This window comes from Gasterosteus aculeatus, chromosome 18 (genome assembly GCF_964276395.1).
Source record: "Gasterosteus aculeatus chromosome 18, fGasAcu3.hap1.1, whole genome shotgun sequence".
Lineage (NCBI taxonomy): Eukaryota > Metazoa > Chordata > Actinopteri > Perciformes > Gasterosteidae > Gasterosteus > Gasterosteus aculeatus.
In genome coordinates, this window is record NC_135706.1 from 4,279,490 (window position 1) to 4,303,041 (window position 23,552).

The 23,552-nt window shown below is 41.7% G+C and overlaps 1 protein-coding gene across 2 annotated transcripts in view; it reads left to right on the forward strand.

The window, feature by feature from the left end:
- LOC120808231 (heparan sulfate glucosamine 3-O-sulfotransferase 5) overlaps positions 1-23,552 on the forward strand; it is a 56,402-nt gene that overhangs the window by 15,024 nt on the left and 17,826 nt on the right. The window contains exon 2 of one of the 2 annotated variants that reach the window (XM_040160946.2): positions 9,840-9,915. The exons of the other annotated variant lie outside the window; for it this stretch is intronic. The gene's annotated coding sequence lies outside the window, so the exon portion shown is untranslated. The remainder of the gene's footprint in view (positions 1-9,839; positions 9,916-23,552) is intronic. 2 annotated transcript variants of the gene reach the window in all.

A 23,552-nucleotide genomic window follows, 5' to 3' on the forward strand; every position in this document is an offset into this window, starting at 1 on the left:
AAGGGGTCTAAATGTCAGGGAACAAGAGCAGCTTCTGGCGCATGGCAGGCCACTGTCATGATAGTAATAGTTGACTGACACATACAGTCTGCCACACGATCCCGGCAATTACGTGGGCGGAAGAACTCCCTTATCTCTAATGAACACTTGCAGTTGCTTTGAAAGGTAGGAGAGTAGATGATGCTGTTTGTTTTTTACTATTGTGCAGCCCCCTCTGAAGCACCTCGGCAATTTGTGTCGCTTTCAGAGAATCTGGGAGTTGATCGTTACTGTGGACTGATGGTGGAAAAACTAAATTCGGTCACCGGGATGTTTTGCCATCTGCGGGGGGCTGTCAACACAATCATTTCACAGACACAGAGCAATATTGGCATGAATTTTGAGCTGTGTTTCCCTCCGCTATCAGCTTCGCTTTTGTCTGCTAAATTCTCTACGTTATCTGATTGATGTTGAGTATTTATCCTTACAGTGTGTTGGAACTGCCGTGCAGCGAGGAGTGAGCATTTGGATATCGAATTCCTGACTTTCTTGTCTTGAGGGAGCGGGGCAACCCCGTATTTCAATGGTAGGGGAAAAACTACTTCATATGGAGCTTAAGCGGTAGTTCAGGAGGGAAGAACTCCCTTTACGCGATGCGTAATTTATTCATGCCTCAGTTGGTCTCTCAGGATTACGCTATCAGCTAATATTGGCTGTGGCCAGGTGTATACAACCAACCAACCAGTTACAACACTGTGTCCCTAAACACTCATATTGTGGCTGTCAGGGGTTTCTCTCCGTTGTTGCTCTGGTTTAAGATGGAGTCCAATCGCCAAGATTGTGCACTATTTCAATGTTATACAGGTGTAATGAATGTTTGTCAATTCGGACCAAGTCTCTCCTTAAGCCTTAATCAGAGCTTTTTGATTGAAGGCAGCAGCTGGGAACAAGGTGGATGAGAGCAAAGAGACACTGAACCCAAACGGTAAATCTGCAGGCCATAAAACCTAAACAATCGGCTTAAAGGTGCCAAAAGGCTCTGTGGATGGTGAAGGGAATTACATATATGGCTATTCATTATCTGTGTCTATCACTAAGATAATCACAAATTGTAATCCACTGTTTATTAAAATATGAATTAATGCAGCTTTAAAATGAGATATGTTCCAACCAAACAACTGTTTAACCAAAGGCCGATACCTGAACGGCCTGAGAAAGAATCTAAAGGGCTTGTGTTTAAAAAAAAATCTTTGTTGATGCTCAGAGGTCTGCGTCTTAAAAAAAGTTTTCCAAATAGTAACTTGTTCGCTACTTCCAACACTGATCTCGGAAACTTTCTCACTTCAATATGTGCAGGATGCATGTGTTGGTTAGTAGGTGTTGCTTTTTGAATGTTCTGTTCTTCTGTAGCGCAAATGAGGTGATGACTGATATGATAACACAATATTGAATAGGTTCAAACTCTTGGGCCACTCGCCAATACCCGATTCAGCACCTTCTCAAGATAAGAGAGAAAAGATGTCCTCTTTCGATTTGGGTGAATGGGTCTTTTTCTCAAGGAACAAGCCTATAATTAACACACACACTGGTATGATCAGGCTGGCAGTCCTATCTGATGCATGGTAGATGAGGTATTGATTTCTAACAACCCTCGTCTACGTTCATTTGTTCATCCACCACATCCTGATTGAAGCTTATTGCCGCGCACGCACTAGCTAAAAATGCTCCCTTTTCCCTTGCAACCCTCCAACTCTATCAGCACACGAGACACTCCCAAAACAAAGAAAACCGAAAAAAAAATGCCAGAAAAGCACATTTGCAAAACTTGGCTTTGAATGGTCGCGTCTATGCCTTGCATCGGTTGAGATCATTAGCATGAATAAGTGCGGGAGTCTGACACAGCGATATGTGTAATCTCACAGCAGGCCTTTTTCGGGCACACACACACACACAAGACGAGCTGTTGCCAGTCAGCAGAGGAGCGTGCAGACGGCGTTCATTCCCCACAGAGGCGCGGCAGCCCAACCCCTTGTGATAGGCGCCACATGATCGACTGCACGGGGCCTGTGGAACTGTGGAGGAGTAAAGCAGAATAAAGCTTCGTGCCATGACACGTCAGCCCAAATCCCCAGCACCCCCCACCAAGCATGCACGCAAGAATACGCGTGTCACCCAAGTTTGACGAACTGTTTGGGTAAATGTGGCAGTGCCTGTCTGAGATAGCGAGGGATTACATTTTTCATTAAAGCCGGGCAAGGCTGCCGGAACTATTGGCGAGCTCCCGCATGTCAAGAGGTCGCACTCTGTTGTGGGATGTCAAGAAACTACACACGGCACCATGCAGATGAAAGACGGCAAAAGGACAGAGGGTGAAAGGTCAGGCGTCGGTCAGCTGTTCTTTCGATGGGCAGATTGCTCACTTGCTGTTTGGCCTCTCATTATTGTCTGTTACTGGAGAAGGCGTGCATTTTGTTTTTTACGTTGTTAATTCAGGGGAAATGTCCGTGGTATAAACGGTTAATTTTCGGGAATGTTTATATTAGGACAGATATGTCATGGGGCCTGACAGCAGAAAATAACTGTGTAATTGAGGTGTTTGACTTATCTGTTTGGGTTTTAAAAGTGAAAAAAATGAACGTGATAAAGTTGTAATGCCAAATGTAACTCAAAACTTCAATTATTGTCAGCGGACCATATATTCTGGCCCACGGGTCCCTTTTTACGTATCACTTGTTGATACGATTCAGTGTTTCCTCAAGGTTTACAACTTCGGCCGGCCGGGGGGTGGTGGTCACTCTGGTGCTCTGGTGCGATTTCAATCTCTGATTGTAAGCTCAAGGTCTGATTGTTGAATGTTGTCTGAATACTTAAATAAGATGGTGCAGCATTATATTGTACAGTGTTGGCGTTTTTCAGCAGCACATAGAAGTTCTGCAAGAGCAAGATTTAGCTTCTTGGTTTACAACCGCTCATTATTTCTCTTCTAAAAATTTGATTAGATAGTAACAGCTTTTAAAGGAATATTCCAGCTGTTTCCCTTAGTTACAGGGCATTCATAAAAACTAGCTGACAGAACTTGAAGACTTTGTTGATGCAAAAGCCACCGATATTTTTCATGGTTTCACCAGTGTTTGCATATGTTCCTCACAAATGTTTTTCAGTCAACATGCAAATTGGAATGGATAGTTTAGCTAGATGTATACAATAGATGTGCTTTGAGGTCACAAGGGATCAGTAAACCCAGCAACACCTTTCGCCACAGCAAATAAATCCCCAAAACTGGGTCATTCTCCCATTTCTGACTGGCCAGTGGCTGCAGAGACAACGAGACTGATTACGTTTGAGTGTTTTTTCTTGATGGAGCGTTGGCTGATCGTTGAGCTGGGCAGAGCTCTACTTGGCTTGAAGGCTGTCACTTTTACAGCTGACCTTGAGCAGTGATCCTCAACTTCTGAGGACTCCTGTTTCCAAGATTCACTGTCATTTTGCACTCAACCATCCCTTCATTTCAAAAGACAATCTGCACTCCTGACAGGGTGGTCCCATAAAAAATACTGCCAGCCCCTTTGGTGTCCCACCAGTTATGTGACGAGGGATCTAATACATTAGAAAGCTGCTATGGTTTTTTGGACAGTTAGTGCAATTCAGTTTCACATGCACACAAAGACTGTCTGACCAGAGGCCATCAGTCCTCGCTGTGTGGGTGCCAGGATGGCATATTATACATTCAAATATTTTCTTAATTTGTTTCATGTCAAACAGCATTAGTTGATGTTCATCAAACACCAAAACAGTGTTTTTGACTTATTTTTGGTATGATATTGGTTTTGCTGCTTTGTATAGAGGATAAAGCTCTTTGATTGCCAGTTGAATTTATCTGTATTATAAGTCTCAGTATTAAAAGGAACAAGGAAGCTGTCAAGTTGTCCTGTGATTTTCTTTGTTTGTTCAATTTTAAATAAAATAGGCTGCCAACGTATTTCAAATATATTTAACTTGATATGTCGACCTGTGTGGTCCTGTGGCTCGGATATGAAATAATCCAAAGTACATTAGGAATGTTTTACTGTTTGAGCTGAAAACAACACATATGCATAGATTTGGGTAGTTTGAGTTGCTTATCCTTTCCTTTTTAAATATACAGCATGAAGATTTTCACCTAGAGGCAGGATCTGTATTATTTTCCACTCCTTAAACTCACTTTGTCAATTTACCTTTGTGACATGCCGAGTTGCCGAGCTGTCTACACTAAAAAGGCATCGAGCCTGAGCCTGAGGGAAGAGGAACTTGCAGAGCCCCCACAGGTCTTTACTAAGAAATGTACTCAGTTTGTCTGAATGTTTGTCAGTAGGAGGATTGGCCTTTTTGACATTTCTTGCAGTTTTCCATTATTCTTGGTGTGTACTACCTGTGCCTATTTCCTACTAATAGTCTCAGTGAAAGGAAATGTCAGTTTTTAATAATGAGTCAGGTTTTTATATGTCTATCTGTGGACAGATGTTTTTTTTTTAAATGGTGACTTTTTTGTGTCATTGTATAATATCCATGTTTACAATCATAGGTATTAACTGAATTATCCAGGTTTGATTGTTTAGAGTTTCTCATGGTTCTGTAACGCTGACACATTTGGTTAAATTGTGACCTTTTAAATGATGTCATTCATCCGTCTCTTTTTCCCATCTTTTCCCTTCCCCTACCTGCACTCACATCCTTAAGAGCAGCCATGCTGAATACGTTTTGATCAATGCTGACTTGTGTTGCTGTGTAGAGTGATCCTGACCGTCCCGGACAGCTGAAGCCTGCTAGCGTACTTGGGGCTTTGATAAAACCAGCAAGGTTCTGTGGCTGTGTCAGTGGTTGCACATTAACCTGATGCAAGAGGGCTAATAGTGGACTTGTGGTGACATTGCAGTTCTTTACGCGGCCAACTCCTCCCCCCTTTTCCTCTCTCCGAGGAGCTGTGCAAGCCAGGTCATGTTATAAATGAATGCATTAGCAGTTTTGCTTTGGCTCCTGTGGCCTGATAAAAACAGGTTGCAGGGTAGAGAGATCCCCACAGCTGTGGAGGTGGGATAAGCGCTAGTGGACACCAAAGCTATTTGTCATTGTTAATTATTTGACTGCTTCAGCATCCAAAGACATCCAAACTAATTACCAGGGGGACACTGTGGACGCGTTAACACAGGGGATTGTTTTAGGAGTTCTTGAGAGTTCAACCCCGAAAGTAAATGACTTTATGAAGAAAACTTTGGGAACAGATTTTGTCCTCGTAATAATTAGGACTAGGGGCTATCACCGTGGTGCAGAGCTCAGCAGGTGACAGCGGCAGGGAAGAAGCTTTTCCTGAACCTGCTGGTCCAGGAACAGACAGCCCTGTAGCGCCTGCCAGAGGGGAGGAGGGCTAACAGTATATGGCCCCACAACCAAGTGCTGGATAGGCCAACTCATCGTTGTTGCTGATGAGGCCAATCACCTTTGTGTCGTCTGCAAACTTGATAATGTTGTTGGAACTATGTACAGGTCTGCAGTCGTAGGTGAAGAGGAAGAGGAGAGGGCTCAGTACGCAGCCCTGTGGGACCGGTGTTAAGGAGGAGCGTTGAGGCGGTGTGGTTGTCTAGCCTGACAGATCGGGGTCTATTGGTTAGGAAGTCCAGTATCCAGTTACTGAGGGAGGTGTTGATGCCCAGATCCCTGAGTTTGGTGATCAGTTTGGAGGGGATGATGGTGTTGAATGCTGAACAGAAGTCAATGAACAGCATTCTCACACATGAGAAAGGGAGGAGTGCAGTGCCGTGGAGATGGCATCCTACTCCTATTCTTGCGGTAGGTTGACTGTAGGGGTCCAGTGTGGGTGGTAAACAGGATTTGAGGTGAGCCAGGACCAGCCTCTCGAAGCACTTCATGATGTTGGCTGGAAGTCATTGAGGCTCGCTGCTTTTGAGCGTTTCGGTTTTAAAGTAGGTGGGGACGGCTGCCTGAGCCAGTGACAGGTTAAAGATGTGTGCGAAACCTGAAAATAATGTTGTAAAAATTCCTTTTCCATCATTCATGAACCACATTTGCAGTTTACAGATGATATCGTCATACCATTTTGTACCATGTGACATGATTGCGCTTTCCAATTAGCTAATGCTGTTACTTGGGGTTAACAAGATTATTCTATTTATTCTACATTCACAGTGTCATTAACTCTTTTGCTCCTGGGCCATCTTTTGCCGGACTTTAACGTCGAGACAAATTATTTGTTCTATGATGAACTAACCTAAAAGACAACAGAACGCTGCTGGAGCACTTTCTGCCAACAATCAGTACAGAATGTGTGTTGGTTTCCAAATTGTTGATCAGAGCTCAAAGTGGGCATACACATTTCATTTAGCCAGCTGAAATGCCAAAGGATGGAAATCAATCTAGAAGGATGTGCTTGTTTAATGCTAAGCAATTTTTAGTTTAGTGTAACCTGTATTCTCAAGATAGTTTTTTTAATACTTTGAATTATTACACTCAATAAAAGGTTGGATTTTCTCAAGCGGAAGCATTTCTCTCCCTTTTAAACACATCAACAGTTGTGCAGCTGGGATATGTGTTTGTCCGAATAATCTTGCTAAGGCTACTTACTGTATAACCATAGCAGGCAGGAAAAATGTATTGTATTGTAAGAGCATAAATGTTTTTTTGAAAGGAGGGGTCATCTCTCTGCTTCTTGAGCATGAAACAATTCTCTACCACTCCTCGACTCTTTGTTTCCTCTGTGTTGCTTCGGTGTCAGTGACACTAAAGCAGGAACATAACTGTCCACTCAAACTAAAAGATGGAATGGAAGAAATTAATATGCAGTATGTAGGCACTTACATTTCACTTTTATACAACATATTTTTAATTGATAACCAGGCTAGAAAACCATATTAATGGGATAAGCAAAGAAAAGGGTTTTCTTTGATTATCCCATTAATATTGTACTGTCCACATCCTTTTCAAAACAAAAAAAGTTAACCTCCACTTGTATTTTCTTAGATGCGATAACAAGAGCAATACAAAGATGGCCTACAGTAAGAAGGTGTTCAATCTTACCTGTGCACCAAAGGGAGTTTAAAATGGGGAGAGACGGGTGGGAGAACAAGCCAGAGCCAGAAATAAAAAATAAATAAGTTTTCTCTCCATTTTTCTTGCATTGTGTGCCCACCATGGGGAATCCTCCTCTTCGCCACTCTTCTAAACGAAAAAACGAACGAAAATAAACGAACTATTGTGTATATTTGCTTAAAGCAAATTAATATTTGTTCTGCGAGGCTCGGCAAACACGTTTCCCGCCAACGCAGTGTGTACGCGTGGAGGTGGTTGTCAGTCTGTTATCTTACAGGAATGGTAATCCTGGCCTCTGATCACAAATCCCACCGCAACGTCTTCCTCTGCATCGAGGACACCACTGCTGTTGCTTCCACACACATCCGTAAGCTTGGTACCACTTTTTATCACAACCTCTCCTTCAATAGCATTGCTAAAACTACCGTCTTTCATTTCAAAATCATTGCTCTTTTTTGCCTCTCCCTCTCATCCCCGCCTTCATCACCTCTCGACCGGACACAGCAGCATACTGTGCAGCACTGACAAAGAAATCATCAACAAACTACGTTACATTCAAAGCTCATCTCCCCTCATAACCTCCACTAGCTCCCAGTACAACAAAGACAAAGACCTTCACAACGCAGCCACTTTAGACCTCAGTGACCTCCTTCACCAACACGCTCCCACCCGCAACCTCAGATCCACCGATGCCAAACACTGTACCCCTCCTCCCCCACTCTGTCTATGCAGACCTATTGCTGCCCACTCCCTCTGGATCTGTCTCCCTCAGCACCGCAGACATTCTTTGTCACTTGTCACTTGAAAACTGCATTTAAAACTTATATTTATTTCTGCTTTTTTTCCTGCATTTTATTGTTCTTCCTTGTTTGTATTGTATCTTCCTTTACAGTTTCTTAACCATGTAGTGCCTTTAAGTAACCTTTTTAAAGCTCCATACTAAATAAATGTTTTATTCTTATTAATCTCCACACTGCAGCAGTGGCAGCTTAATCACGTGTGAGTAACTGGAATAGCCTTGCAATGCAGTCACTCTTATACGTAATTAATATGCTAGTGGGTGCTTCAGCCGGTACTTGCAGCCCGAACAATCACAGCATAGCCCATGCATCTTGGCCCCAAGATGAGGAAAAGAACTGAAGCACAATGTACAGTAATTCTTATTGATTGCTATGCGCTTTGGGTTTTCCATGATCTTGTAATATTCTAATAATTGGGAATGACTGGCACTAAATTCACCTCTTACATTGCCGATTTATTTTATTAGACATTTCATAATTTTTCCCCCTCTGAAGGAGCATTATTGCTAATGTCCTTGGCATGCCCATCTGGGAGACATGCATTCTGGGAGACATCTGGAAGACATGCATTCTGGGGATATTCTTCTACTATGCAGTGAAAAACTAGGTTTTCGAGGCTGACACGTAATAAAGACCCCCATAGGGCTCGTGGTCGGGGGGCATAGCTTAGTCAACAAAAAACGGTCATTCCCCCAGAGGCAAAGTAGTTTTGTTGCTAAGCCGTAATTAAGTTGCTAAGCTAATCAGGGTTGACTCTTGTGTGTCCGTGTGATGTTTCTCCGTTAACGGTCTGTGATCCCACAAAAACTGTGTGACATAAGTGACATTACGGCTTTTTGTTCATATGGTTTAAAAAGAACCAATTTGATTTGTTGAGTGGAAACGAGACCCTATTCTACACAGTAATCTGAGTGATTGATGCAGAGTTTGAAGGCTGGTTGAGGAATAACATATCCAAGATCATTGTTTACGGACCAGATATATTCTGTGGCATTTTTTCGGTTAAACTGTATTCAACTTTACTTTTCAAGTTAAACATCACATAGTCTGAACCAAGTTAGAACACTCCTAATTATATGTAGGAGTTTTCATCATAACATTAATTAACCCAATCAAAGTGCCAGAGCGTTCTCCTTTTAAAAGCCAGATGATTGTCTTATATTGATGTGTTCCATTGTCTGTGTACTGATGAGGAGGTTACTCCATTCACTAGTCGTCACTTTCCATTGACTGCTTAATTGATTAAGCTTCTAAGTGTCTTTGGTCTGCAATGGTTACACTGATCTGCTGGCTTGAGTTTCTATCTTCACCATTGTAACCTGCTTTCAGTTTTGACATAAAATCATCCAAAGCATGTGTGGGCTCCATGGTAGCTCTTATATCTTGATGGGGTAACAACGGGGGGGCCGGTGCTTAGCAAATGGCCATTCGTCTTCTCTGGTGGTCATGCCATGACACCCTGACCTCAAACATCTGCATTTCCTGGCCTTATTGTCCACACATACCCATGTCTTCCGTGCCTATAAGCTGGTTCAGGCGCCGAAGTGCACAGTGTTTGCAATACTCTAACATTAGTGTTCCCATTTTTAGCATAATAGACCCCGGTCACCAGCGCAGTGCTCCACAGCTCCGAGCACTTCACACTGATGCGATCAGTTCCCTAACTCTCAACTCACTCACTGGGCCTTTTTTATTTAACTGAACGTAGAAGCAACTTTACACCGACGAGTTGTGTTTTATTCTCATCTTTGGGTATATTTTTAACTTCCGAACTGGATATGAGGCGCTGCATCCCATTTATCACGCAAAGCAGAAAGTAGATAAGCCTTTTTATAACCGTGCTGGGAGCTGAAAAATTGTTCAAACATTTCCATAATGTGACGACTTATAAATAAAAATGTGTTTCTTCTCTGTTTCTCTACTCTTCACCGATCTCCTTTACCATTTGCATTCGTCTAAATATCCCCCTCTGTGTTTTAGATACTGGATCTGCGTTTGTGCATAAAGGAGTTTTCGGGTGCAAATCGCCACTTCTGGCAGTCATGGGGAATAGAGGGTATGTATTGTCACCTATTACTCACACAATACTGCATCCCTCACTCTGGCTGAGGAGCTAAACAAACGCATCTTCCATGTGGATAGTTTCTACATTATAGTTCATTGTCAACTATATATATATATATATTTTTTTTAATCTACAAAATAGGGCTTCCCATGACGGGATGTAAATACCCGCTTTTATTTTAGTGCAGGTTTTTTGGTATGACATGACATGTTCGAAACCTGAATTCTGTTGTTGCAGTTTATTGCACAACATGAGGTTCATGGCAGCGGTTGTGTCCTGTTGAATCATAATTGCTCTTTATTATCTCTGCCTGGAGGATAATGCGACTATGATATGCATGAATAAATGCGCAGCTTCGTGTCTGTCCACGGCTAATCTGGCCTTCCGCTGCAGCAAACTACATGATATTTTTGGATGGCCAATTCATGGATTTTCGTACGTTTTCTTATAATTTCTTTATGATATAATAACTATATGATTGACAAATAAAGTGTTGCGGTCCGTGAACAGGATAGACAGGAAGATATCTGTTGCAAAGGCAAGAAATACAATTATTGGGACAATTAGTCACGTTGCAAAAAGCTTACTGTGAGATTATTTAAACCAACAATTCAAATGCTAAAAATGAGAATTTCATACAAACATCTCATGCGTTAACAATTATGAAGCAATAACATTTTGAATAGACACGGATGTAAACCAGTTTGCAGAGTTCCCACATTTCCATTTTGTAATGCTTCATGCCTCATTAATGAGTTGAGTCTTTCCCCCTTGTATTTATTATTACAGAGCAAGGAATTAGTGCTATACATGTGTTATCTAAAAAATATAGATGGACTAATATTTAAGCATTAGACTGTTTGTAAGAAGTGGTCATGTACATTGTGATGTCACCCATTGGTTTGTGGCTTGGCCTCCCCATCTACATGTTGTTTTCTTGAAAACAGAGGAACTGAATTCAGCATGTTTGTAAAGTGGAAAGGTGACCTGCTGGATACGACCTCGGTAGTGGCAGCTGCATGTCAGTTATCGTAAGCCCACAAAAAAGTGCACTGTACTTCTTGATGTATTTGAGTCAGTTTAAAATGTTGTGAATAGATCAAATGATATTTTGGCAACTGGAGGAGTCACCCCTGGTAGTGAGAAGAGGAAATGCAAGTTAGTGATTTCTGCATCAGCTTCACTCTTCTGATTAAGCCCTAAATGCAGTTTTTGTCCATTTTAATGCAAACACTGCCTGTGTTTCAGATTGAAGGCAGTCCCTGGCTAGTCGGCAGTAGGTGACTGTACTTTTCAACCTTGGCCTCTCACTTTGCTCTGTTTACCCTTCCTGCTGATGAGACCCGCTGCTGTCTCACATGGCGCATGCTGTTAGTTTAGTACCAGCCTTGGCTTGATTAGGGTGGAATGGAGCGTAGGTAGGCTGAGCAGTAAATTCTCACCGGGCTTTTCCATCAATGTTGCCGCTCTCTCCCTCCCCTCTTCCCTCCAGCTTAGCTGAGCTACGTCCCTCCTAATACACGTTCTGTGGCACATGATTAATCCTGCCTCTCATATCTCTTCCCACGCGTCAGCTCCTTCGCTGCTTTATAGGCTTGTTCTGAAATGAAGTGACAATTCCACTCTAAAATATCACCAAAATAAGACCGCTGGAGTAACCGACGCAAATACTCACCAAAAACCATACATCAAACGGAGGGCGATGCCTAAATCGCCTATTAAAACTTTGTTGACCATGTAATTTCGGAATGTTGCTTCCTGTGGTCGAGCCTTGTAACTCATAATTGATGATGTTTGTGATATTGTTTGCATTTGTTCTGCATAAAATTGAATTCTTAAATCACGGATCATGGATTAGGTGTAGTGTAGGTAACTAATAAACTTTTGGAAAAAGGTGTATTTACAAAGGCCCATTTTGCTGATAGTATTGCATTGATGTGCAGGACTAGGAACCCAGCTCAATTACAGTGTTTCCCCTGGGTTTTCAACTTTAGGGAGGAGGGGGTCAGGTGAACGGTTCGGCCGAAAGGGGGATGGTGGCATTAGTAGCCTGTCTGATGATGCTCTCTGTCGGCTGCAGGTGCCATACACAGAAACATGCGCGCACAAGTCATGGCGGAACTTCCTGCGCGAAATGTAAAAAAACATTTACAATTCCTTTTTTGGGCGGTGTGGCCTGATATGATGCTATGGGAGACACGGAAATACAAACATTATGCCATAATGATTTTATTGGCACACTGGGGACTCTGGGCTAGAATAACTATTGTACATGCTTGACGTTTAAATTAAATTACATTTTCATTCACTTTTTGTGTAAGGAAACCCAAACTGTAATGTAGTTATTTTGCGGATTTTTGTGGAAAGCGGGTTCAACTTTCAAGCCTTTTGGTAGGTGTATCCCAATGTTCTGGACTCTCCCAAAAGACGAGGAAATGGAGAGTGATTAGCCTAAGTAAAAAATATTCAACTCTTCACTCGTGTGTTAAAAGCAAACAAAAGTTTCCACACATCTCCACATGAAGCTGTTTGTATTGAAGTGATTAAATACTTTCAAATACCAAATACTTTTCATGAGTCGAAAACAAAGAGTCACGCAAATTAAACCAAATAAGTACACAAAGTACTCAAATTAAACGCCATAGAAATATGGCTGTGTAATGAAATACTTTATATATAATTATTTTCACAGCAACACCTTATGGACGGTATTTATTCATGACCATTTAGTTTTTGTCAGCACACACATTGGCACATAAAAACACGTAAGGTGGAGGGCTGGAGCCAGCTGCTCGACTGTGTTTGAATGATCACCTGTCAGCACATATAAAGCCCGCTTCTGAAGGGGCTAGAATTCAAGATTTCCAGATTCTCCCATAGAAACCGGCTGCCAACCCTCCATCTATCATAATGTGCAGGCAATGGAGGCCTATAGCTATCGGTTTTCCTCATTTCCTCCAGAGATCCCAGGGATTACGTTGAGTTCCTTTCTAGAGACATAAAGGTTCTATATGGCAAATACGGGAAATTAATAAATAATCTAGTTTCTTGAAATTTTCTAAGATAAAAAGTAAAATAATAAATAAAGATATCTCAATATAGTGCATTCAAATGGAAATATGTTACTTATTCAGTCAGTTTGCCACTGTGCCACTTCTAAAATTTCCTTTGCTTTCAGTTTGTCACACAAGTATCCAGTCACGTGCAGCTAGGGCTCATTTTCAGACGAATCATCAATTGTATCCTTTTTCTGGCTGGTTCTCAGTAAAGGATGTACCAATGTCGATGAGCATGCGCTGATGACTATAATGATGCCATTACCTACAGTGCGATGCAAATGTTGCTCCGTCAGTATCCGGGGCTTCAAAGATGGCCCGGCATGTTGTGTCACGGGAAACTGTAAAGGCAGAACAATAACTTTTCCACATGTCTGGGCATCTAGTCGTTCCACTTCCACCCCAACACAAAATTTGAAATTGTATAGTTGAGTCATTTATTGATCGACGCTCTTACCTGCGGGAAGAGCTCTGCCACGGTTTTAATGAGGCAGGAGACGACCTGGAATCAATAGCTCTCCCAGTGCGATGCAATGAGAATGGACCCAACAAAGGACTCCGGTGATTAAACCTATTCCTCCACTCGTTACTGATGGCTGGTTAGAGACTTGTTTTGCAGAGTTTGTCAGAATTTAGCTTTTTCTTTTCTTTTCGCCCCTTGCTTTTTGCCAGTTGCAAAGTACTTCCTGTCCGCGGGGTAATGTTTGTTGGCCTTGTTAGTTGCATTGTATGGAAGCTTAGTACATCCCCTGTAGTTGACTACTTTGGCCCAATTTAAATGCTTGATGGAGTGCAGATGTTGGTGTTCTTGGACTGTATCTATAATCTAGAGTTAATAGGGTTGAAAGTGAAGGGTTTTAGTCTGTAACTTTGGAACTTGAAAGATTTACAACAATAACCTAGGGGCTCCTCAACATTAAGATTCATTTTGTCAGTCTGTCAAGTTAAATATTCAACCATAGACTTTTATCGGGAAAAGAGGAGTAAATAACAAACAAAGTTTCATTGTTGCGAAGTGGAACAGATTCAAATTTACCTAATACTTTATGAAATTCTTTACATCTGTCTCCTTGTCAGACACAAGTTGCTTAAGTTGGTAAAAACAGTAGAACTGGGGTCCATTGGAGCTTTTAACAGGTTTTGAAACGGTCTCAGTTCAAAACTGTCTCTGTCTATGAGCTATTTAAGAAAACGAGACCATAATCATTCGTAATGCTTGTTCTTGGATTATATCCTTCTATCGGGCCCTCAGGTTCATCAGAAACTCAGTCGAAGGTTAGGCGGGAGACGGAGAGCTCCGTGCCATGGAGCAGGCTTACTACACTCTGAAAAACTCTACCATTATTATGTACTGAGGCCGCCAAATTTACACAAAATGAAAGATCCTTGTAGTCACTTTTAAAGGATGAAGAAATCGACTTATAGCGATAGCAGATAATGATAAATACATTACTGGTGAACAGATTATTTTTAACTAACACAGAAGTTACTGTCACCCATGTAGACTAATCTAATATTTTCCTTACTGTCTTTTAAATATTTTGATTACATTATTGGGGAGATTACTTATCTTTTATGAATTTCTGATATTAATGGAATAAATAAAGGGATAAAATCTGCACAAAAGCAAATTGGGGGCGGTTGCCTGAAGCTTTGTGGCTTTTTATTGCTACATAATAGCGGGAGCCAACTTGGAAAAGCTGTTGGTATTGGGCCATAATTAAAGTTGATATAAAAAGATAGCACGAATGCGTAAGTTGCAAAAAGGAGCGCAGGGGGAGGGGGGTCGTACAGGCCAGACGACCCGCCGGTGTCCCTACAGTCACCTTCGCTGTATTCTTGACAAACGGCTTCCACCGGGCCACGCAGGGGGAAGGAACCGGATACATAACCACCGCCCTTCAAACGAGCCCTTGACTTTAGTGATTATGCGTTAACGGAATTGTCACCGCTTAATATGCACTCGTGGGACAATAGCTGGGGGTGAGTAAGTGAAATGACATCAATATCTCCTTAAGCCGTTTATACGCCACATGAAGGGTGAGCGCTGCTGCATTATCGGAAAAAAACGCATTACAAGACATTTCTTCTTCTTATTTTTTATTTCCATGTAATTTCAAGCCCTTGTGTCATAATTCCTGCAGAAAGGTTTCAATTAAGGAGATGCTTGTTTAATACACATTCCCAGACCCAGAGAGAACACAGATTCACATGACCCAGCAGCACTCCTGAAGCATGAGTGGTTGCAAGTATGTTTTGTGTAAGAGGTATTCAAATTTTTAACTCCCATATTTGTACTTGAATCAAATTTATTTCCTTCTGGACATTTAAAGCACCTTTTATTTGCATCTATAGTTTTTGAAATATGATTTAACCCGTTTTTTCAGACATGATGCGCTGTCTCCGACTGGCTGCTCTAACCTGATTTCCAGCAGTGCTTTATGTCACCTGGCAGCACTTAACGCCACTATCATGTCTGGAGGGCAACTGTTGGCGGGACGCAACTTAGTCATCAAACTCACTGCCTCCCTGTTTTTAATCTACATTTGATCTTGTTCCTCGCTCCTCTTAACAAATTCCGTATAATTTGATTCAACACTAATTCCATTTGTTCAAAAACAGATTTTGTTTTTTTGTTTGTTTTTGCTCAGAAATAGTGATTTTGTGTTATTCAGCAATGTATTTCCAATCACCTCCACAGATCTTTCACATTAAAAGCCTTCCTTCATTAAAGGGACTATTCATAAACCTGTAAACCTAATGATTTACCGATATAGCCTGATAAGCGCTATATGAAGTGCATGGACTGTGTTTGAGCCTTTTGATTGGAACTGTCTTCACTTTTCACTGAATAATGGAAAAGTACAAGTGTTCTGAATACTTTATTGCATTTAATTGTAATTCTGTTCAAGAGAGAAACTAACAGCCTCAGAATGGTGAGGCATGACATTAATTTGTTGTTGTACTAAGAACTTGTGTCGAAAAAATCATTCTACAGAATTAATAATGACTGCTCTTAGAGGCAAGCTCACTAAAGGATTGTGCTGCTCGTGCAATTGTAAAAAAATTAGCCGTCAATTTCAAAGAAACATTCCTGACGCCAAAATGCGCAGCATCCCGTGGCTCCCTGTGCATGCTGCACACATTTAAATGAGGTAATATGCATTTAGAGCAAATCATCCTTTTTCTATACAAACAAGCTCAAGACTTTAATTCACAGAGCGCAGTGCCACAGACACACGCAGTTACACAGAATTGGCCAGTGTCATCAAAGTCGGTAGTAAGTGACAATGAAATGACAGTCATGTGATGAAAAATAACCCGTTGACCCGTTGCCAAATAGTTGAGTTTATGTACTTTTTGTTCATTGCAGTGAACGCGATGTCTCACCTGCAGGGAATTGGTTCAATTTTGGCACAAAAGTCCATTTGGATATACCGTTTAACACAGCATCAAGGATTCATATGCTAATTTTTACATTTTGACACAAATATTTAGTACTGTGGTAAAAGTGGTTAGTGAAGGCATCTTGTAAATTTTAAAAGGAACGTGCATATTCATAGATTTTTATATATGAGAGAAAGGGTGAGTTTTTTTCCCACTAAGTTACTGAAATGTTTTGTGAGATGGACATTCTGGAGAATATCTTTTTATTTAAGAATGTTTAGTAATACAAATAAAGTAAAGTAAACTGGAGCTTGGCCATAAACCTGCACAATTGTACTGCTTTAAATGTGCTTGCTTAAAAACAAATGGGATTTACATAAATAAACTGACAGTGTTTCATCTTTTTATTCTACTCTATGAAGACAGAAGTCTGAAAAAATAATGTCTTCACCAATTTGATGGCAGAAGAAAGAAAATCCAGATCTAAGTATCCAGCGTAGAGAAAGATGATGTGCTGTGATCTGTGTTTTTTGACAGCGCTAGACGTCTGTTATCCTCTCCTTGCTGTTTATATCTAATTAATTATTTTTGGGGAGATTCAAAACAGATTGTTATGTGCACCGTAACCATGTTCTGAGCTCCGAGTGCTGCGTTCAAACACAAAAACGACACAGAGGAAGAGAACGTCATCGTCCACATGTATTATTCATGGCTCCTACTTGCTGCAGTCTTTGTTACATGGGTCCTAAGAAGGCTTATTTTGATCCCCCCAACTCTGACACCAGTTCCCCCCTCAGACAAACGCACTCCCTACCTGCCATTTGAAATTTTGGATTTTGCAGTTAATGCAGGCATATACATTATTAGTTGTAATAAGCAAGCTTCCAGGCTCCGTATTTTATTACATCCTCCTTCACTGCTCTGTGACATTACACAAATATACGCATATGTGTCCGAGAAGGAGTGGGCCCATTAATAACACAGCTGAGCTTTTGTTTCCTCCGCCACTCAAGACCTTTCCACGTGGGATCTGAAGCACTTATATGGACGCCTTTCCAAACCCTCCATTATAATCGTATTGAGTTTTTTTAAGGGCATCAGGCAAGCTTTTAAAAGCGCAAAGACTGCTTGCAACAAATAGAGTGGGAGTGCCTTGAGCTCCAGCCAGAGCAAATATGCGCAACTCATGCAGGCTTTAAATGTGAAACCATTTTGTCCTCCACCCAAAGCGCTTTTTGACTTTTAGGAAATGCGCATTATCATCTCAGGTGTCTTTATCCAATCTGTTTTAACCCCCGACTCTGATACCGACGCACTTATTGTCCCTGTAAGTTGCACAGGGCTAGAGTAGTAAAGTGTGTGTGTATATGGTTGGGATATGGTTGTGTGATATATATATATATATATATATATATATATATATATATATATATATATATATATATATACACACACACACACACACTATAATCCCTATCCCAACCATTTACTTGTCTCTTTAGTTATGCAACCAGAGAGCTCACCGATCTGATTCCTGCGATGTCTATCAGCAGCTGTGTGGTCTGTCAATAAGCAAAGCGCTGCACCGCTCCCTCGTTTACTTCTTCAGTATAATGTCTGCATCAAAGTCAGCTTCAATGTAAATTCAATTCAAAGGAGCAGTGATCAGCCCCAGCAATGCATGACTGACGTGAGACAATGATGTGACTTGACAGTGAAGGGGATGCAATAGCTCTGCTCCGGTTGCTCATGCTCATGTTAATCTTGATTATCTACATGATTAAATGATTTGAGATTGTAGTGTTCCCATCAGGCAGACACTGAATATGGAATATGAACATGGCATCTACCTGGACGATGTGTTGTATACAATTAGCATCATTGGAACAGTGGAGCTAAATTTGTTTTCAGATTATTTATTGCCGGGGGAAACTGTTGGTTGCTTATGAAATCACTGGAGACTAACACACTCGCTCTAATCAAAAAATCAATTGCATTTCATGTGTAATGATTCCCAAGAATTGGTTTCCATTTTTGGTGGCAGGTGAATAGTCTGAGAGAGGGTTAATGAAACACTGCCGACAACGTCCTGCTAAGCTATGCCACCCGCCAACAGCCTGATGGAGAAATGATACAACTTTGAAAAGCCTTCATGCAAAAAAGGAGCAGAGGGCCTGTCAGAGGGAATCACAAGGCGCTTGATGGCTGGAAACAGTTGAAAGGTTTTTTTTTTTTGCACAAGCGCCTCATGGCTAATTAGTTCCTCACATATGTCGACCCCGCCGCGGGGCTGCCTGTACACCTAGAGCCCCCCTGCCTGCCCCCTCCCTCACACGGGTTGTCAATCCCCCGCTTACATCGCACTTGCCTCAGTGTCACCGATAGTTGAGCATGGCGGATGGACGCTCCTTTGCTCATCGTACATTTTCATCTTCATCAATGGCCCAAGGTCGACAACTCAGAGGAGCCTATCAGAGGCCAGGCCTGATGGGCGAGGAGGTGAACGTTGTTCATGCCGATCTCTGCAGTTTTTTCATGACTCAGAGTCTCATAACTTGCACATTACTCAGCTCTAACCTCTGCCTGCTACCTTCCGCCCTCTGCATCTGCCCCTCAGGTTCTCTGCTAGTCCAGCTGTGAAATGAGATGACACGTTTTTTTCCCTGTCTGAACTGGCTGTCCCGGCTTCAGCCTTGAAGTGATGCTGGTGTTGTTTACCATGCTGTGTGAATGCATAATCAATCTTATCATTCTTTCCATTACGGGAGCCAAAATAACAAAACCAAACCTGGTCGTCTATCTCCTGTTGGACCTTGGGAAAGAAGTGGTTGCTGTTCGGCAAGATCATCAGGTTATAGTGTGCTAACAGACAGATTCTCGTCCGGATCTTTTGAGGTGAGGGAGGGATTTGACGTATCTGTCTTACAGTGGGAACCTTTAGCCGCGAGTTGTGTCTATAGATTTCAAAGGTAAAGTTTGAGATTTTTGTAAGCTTGTTCACTTTCATCAAAGATATCAGGGGAGAGGAGTGATATCAATCTGTGTTGAGGACAGCAGGAATCAAGGAGCCTATAGACAAGTTTTCCGGGTACTACCGGTTTACTTCCTGTTTCTGCCAAGAAGTTCCGGCGCAGGCTGAGTAGTGGTGTAAAAATGGCTTTGGAATGGCAACATTCGACCGAAAATCTTGTTAAAAATGGTGTTTTGACCATTCCGCATCCAAGTAAGGTAACATCATGGGCGGACGATCGATATGGCCCAGCATCACAACATCCAAGATGTTTTCTTATTTTATTGATTCCATGGCGGTGGATGGGAATGCAATTAATAACCTGAAAAGCTCAGAGGCGTTTCAGTACCTCCATTCCGACAAAGTGGGCTGTGTACTTTTACACGATATGGGCATATAAAGGCCGATGTTCAACCAAGCCAGTCCGTTAACAATTCAACGCATAACGCCTGGGTTTTGGTTACCAAGACAGGAGATGTGGAGACTGCAGGTTGTACCTGTAGCCATGCAGCCGCCGTGCTTTGGAAGGTACGTTAGCCCATCTCATGCTTGTATTAAGATGTTTGTATGTATCTGTGTGTTAATATATAACAGAACACGAAGAGTAATAAAAAGAAAAAGTAATCCCCTCTAGCCTGCCTGCACTAAAAGCATGCTTTAACGCTTCAAAGTGGACTGACGAGCGTCAAAGTGCGCACCCCTGACATATCTATTAATAGCTTCGGAATGGATAAAGGTATTAACTTACTTTTTTTTCTATGAAAAAGCTGACATTCGTCTGCGTAATAATTAGTAGACTGCGTTGACTTCCGCGAATGATAAGCCTTCCGTATTTGAGTGCAAATCTATAGCATTTTACCGCAAAACAGAGAAATGTTTTTATGGTCAAAACATTCTCCTTCCGACCAAACATTCAGCAATCGCCACGAGTTGTTTTAACAGCACAATATGTCCCGGAGCCGTGTCGGCGTGTAACACCATCCATAGTTTACTTTTTCTGCACGCTAACCAAAGACCGTAAAAGACGCTAACTCGCTAACCGGAAGTGCTTTGCAGACACAACCGGAAGTCGTTGACCAGTAGGCCAATGGCGGCCCGCTTATTTCACTCAGGAAACTTGTCTATAAAAGAAGGATCGGTTGTTGCGCAACTGTCCTTCCGACGGTGCCAGGCTCTGCGTGTTCTATATGCATTTGATTGTAATGGAGCATCTCTTTTCATCAATACTTCGCCAGCTCTCTCAATAATCTTGCGTGTGCCTCTAGAAATAGGAATATTTGTGCTGGTACGTATCACTATGTCGCTCAATGCATTTTAGGACTTTTTGCAGCACTCTATTTAAAAGACATAATGGCCCTCTTTTTTATTGGTTCATTGGCTGCAGACAGGACGTGATTAGCTTAGTGTGGCAGAGACTGGAAATTGTTGGCAGCAGCTGGAATGTCTCTGTTAAAAGTACTTACCGGAACCTATATAGGTCACTTATTAAGAAATGTCTTTCTAAGAGAAATATAGTCGTAACAATTTGTGGTTTATGGGGAAGTCACCTGCTGGGAGTGTATCCATCCGCCCAGCAATTCTGTGCAGTAATTTCAGGGAGCACTTGTGTAGTACAGTAGTACAGCTTTGATGGTGTCAGACAAAGCAAATTCACTGACCACAAGACTCTAGGCAGCAACACACAAAGTCACTGTGCCAAGTATTTTTTTTTTTTTACTAATTAAACAAACTTGGTGAGCTTTGGACAGGTGGTTGCTTCCATGCAAAGCTGGGTTACAGACGTCGAACTATACATTAGTTATGAAATTGAAAAAAATATATTTTATCAAATTATTGAACAGAAAGAGCAAGAATATTCACATCTTTTGCACCTGATGAATTCAAACATGCAATTAGATCCCAACGTCTCATTCATATTTACAGTTTAGAATGAAAATAAAAGCTGTGGTTTAGGAAAGGCAAGTTAAGTTAAGTTAGGCTTTGGCCCCTTTATACACACAGGAACTTTTTTGTAACCTTCATAAACTGTTAAATATTCCTCTTACCATTGCTGCCAATCGTCGTCTTCTTGATCTTAAGTGTGTTCAAATTGTCTTTGAACTGCAGTTGAAAGTAATCTGATCCTTTACTTTCTCCAATTTTTATCAAATTTGAATATTATAGGAGGAGATGTTTTCAGAGATGTTGATCTTTTTGGTTGGGGTAATGCAGCTGCCATTTGATTAAACAGAGAAATAATGAAGCGGTTTCATGCTCCAATCCAACTGGATCCACTTAGAGGGTCAACAGTGTTGATTAAGGTGTAGGTGAGCCAGGATACAGGAGACTGCTGGAAAAAAGCAACCAGTGGGGTCTTAACTCCAGAATGAGATTACTCCCTGGCCGCCAGGCTGAGGTCAAGGGTTCTTCTGCTTAATCAAAGGTTACACCTAGATCCATCTGTCATAGGTTCCACACCTAATGCCATCTATGGTGTAATGTTTCCACTCAGAATCCTCTCTGGAGTTTTCATCCTAACAACAAGAACCCTTTCTAAAAAAAAAAAAAATGTAAAAAAAAAAAATAACGGTTAGCTTTATGTTTTTTTGGTAGGTGGGCTAGGAGGATCTTTTAACACTCAAGAAAGTTTTCTTCCAAAAAGGGTTCTTTGGCTTGAAGGTTTTTAAAATAAACCTTAGTCTTACGAAGAACCATTTAACATTTCTTCAAAAAGATTGATCAAAAATAGCTTTGGAAAAAGGAAGTTAGTTTTGATACAAATATTTTATTTCAGTACTTCAAATTATAGCCATAAGGATAGAGACAGACCCAAGTTAATAGTCTCTAGCACCTCTAATAGCGCCGCTATTGCAGGAAGCGTGAAGAAAGCGTAAAACATTGCAGCATTGTAGTAGAGGAAACATTTCTCTGTGTGGGCCCACCAAGTGTTTGGATGTGTGTGAAAGTTTACTGACAACTCATGCTGGCTTCCTCTGCATATTTAGAAATAGATGTTTTGAGCTGACAAGCGAGTGTTTGGAAGGATGCCCACATTTGTTTCTTTCCGTGCCTGGATGTGGTACGGAGAAGTAGCTGTGCTCAGCGTGGGGAACAACAACACACCAGAGTGAAAGAGGAAAATCAGATGAACTGAAGCTGCTGGAGGCAAGCTGCTGCGGGGAGTGGTGGGAATTGAGCGCAGACACGAGCTGCGTCAATCAGAGGGCCTGCGGGGCGAGAAGCAGACACCAAACCGCTCCCTGCTCCACCCCCAGAGCTGCAGTACATGGAGACAGTCGCTTGTTAGGACACTCGTGTGCGGTGGTGGTGGTTATTGGTGAGGGGGAACAGTCTGTGCAGCTGTTAGAAGCAAGCAGCTGCTATGGAGACCTCTTCTCTCGTAGGTGTTTGTACCGTTATTCGCAATTCTCCCAGAAGGTGGAGAGAGCCCCTCCCCATCAAACACAGACAAACACAGACGTCCTCGCCAGTAACTTCTTCCAATAATAAATCACGTTTTTTTTTTCTCAAGCTAAAAACGGGGTTTATTACTAGATGGGACACAAAGAGCACAATGGCATTAGCCTCAAAGTAGAAATAGTTGGTGCAAGAATTAAATGTGACACTTTGCTTAAGTGGAGGTAAATGGGTTACTTTTACAAAGGCGAGAGGCACCTTCAGATTAGCATCTCACGGAAATTTGGAATACCGTTCTCTATTTACTATATAAAAGATTTTATACGTTTTTGTCCACTGATGGAATCACAACTGCCATTTTGTTAATTCCATTTTGTTATGTACACTCGTAGACACGGTACATGCAATTAATTATTAAACTACTTTATATACAATTCCTTTTGCTCATTTCTGTTGTGGAAAGACGCTAGCCAGTCCTGATGAGAAATATAAAAAGATAGATGATACCAATATAATATTACTCAACACAATATCAATACTTTTTTGTACAATTATGACAATTCTGATACTAATACCAACGATTACACTAACGTGCGGAAGGCTGTCGTGGACAGGCTGGGGCTGTTGCCGGAGAATCACCGCCAGCGATTTTGGGAGGCCAGGTTGGGTCCGGAGGACAGGCCATTTGCGTACGGCCAACAGCTAAAGGACGCCGCGGCCACATGGCTAGAGCCGGACAGTGCTGGAGGGGTGCAGGGATTGCTGGAAAAGGTGGTGCT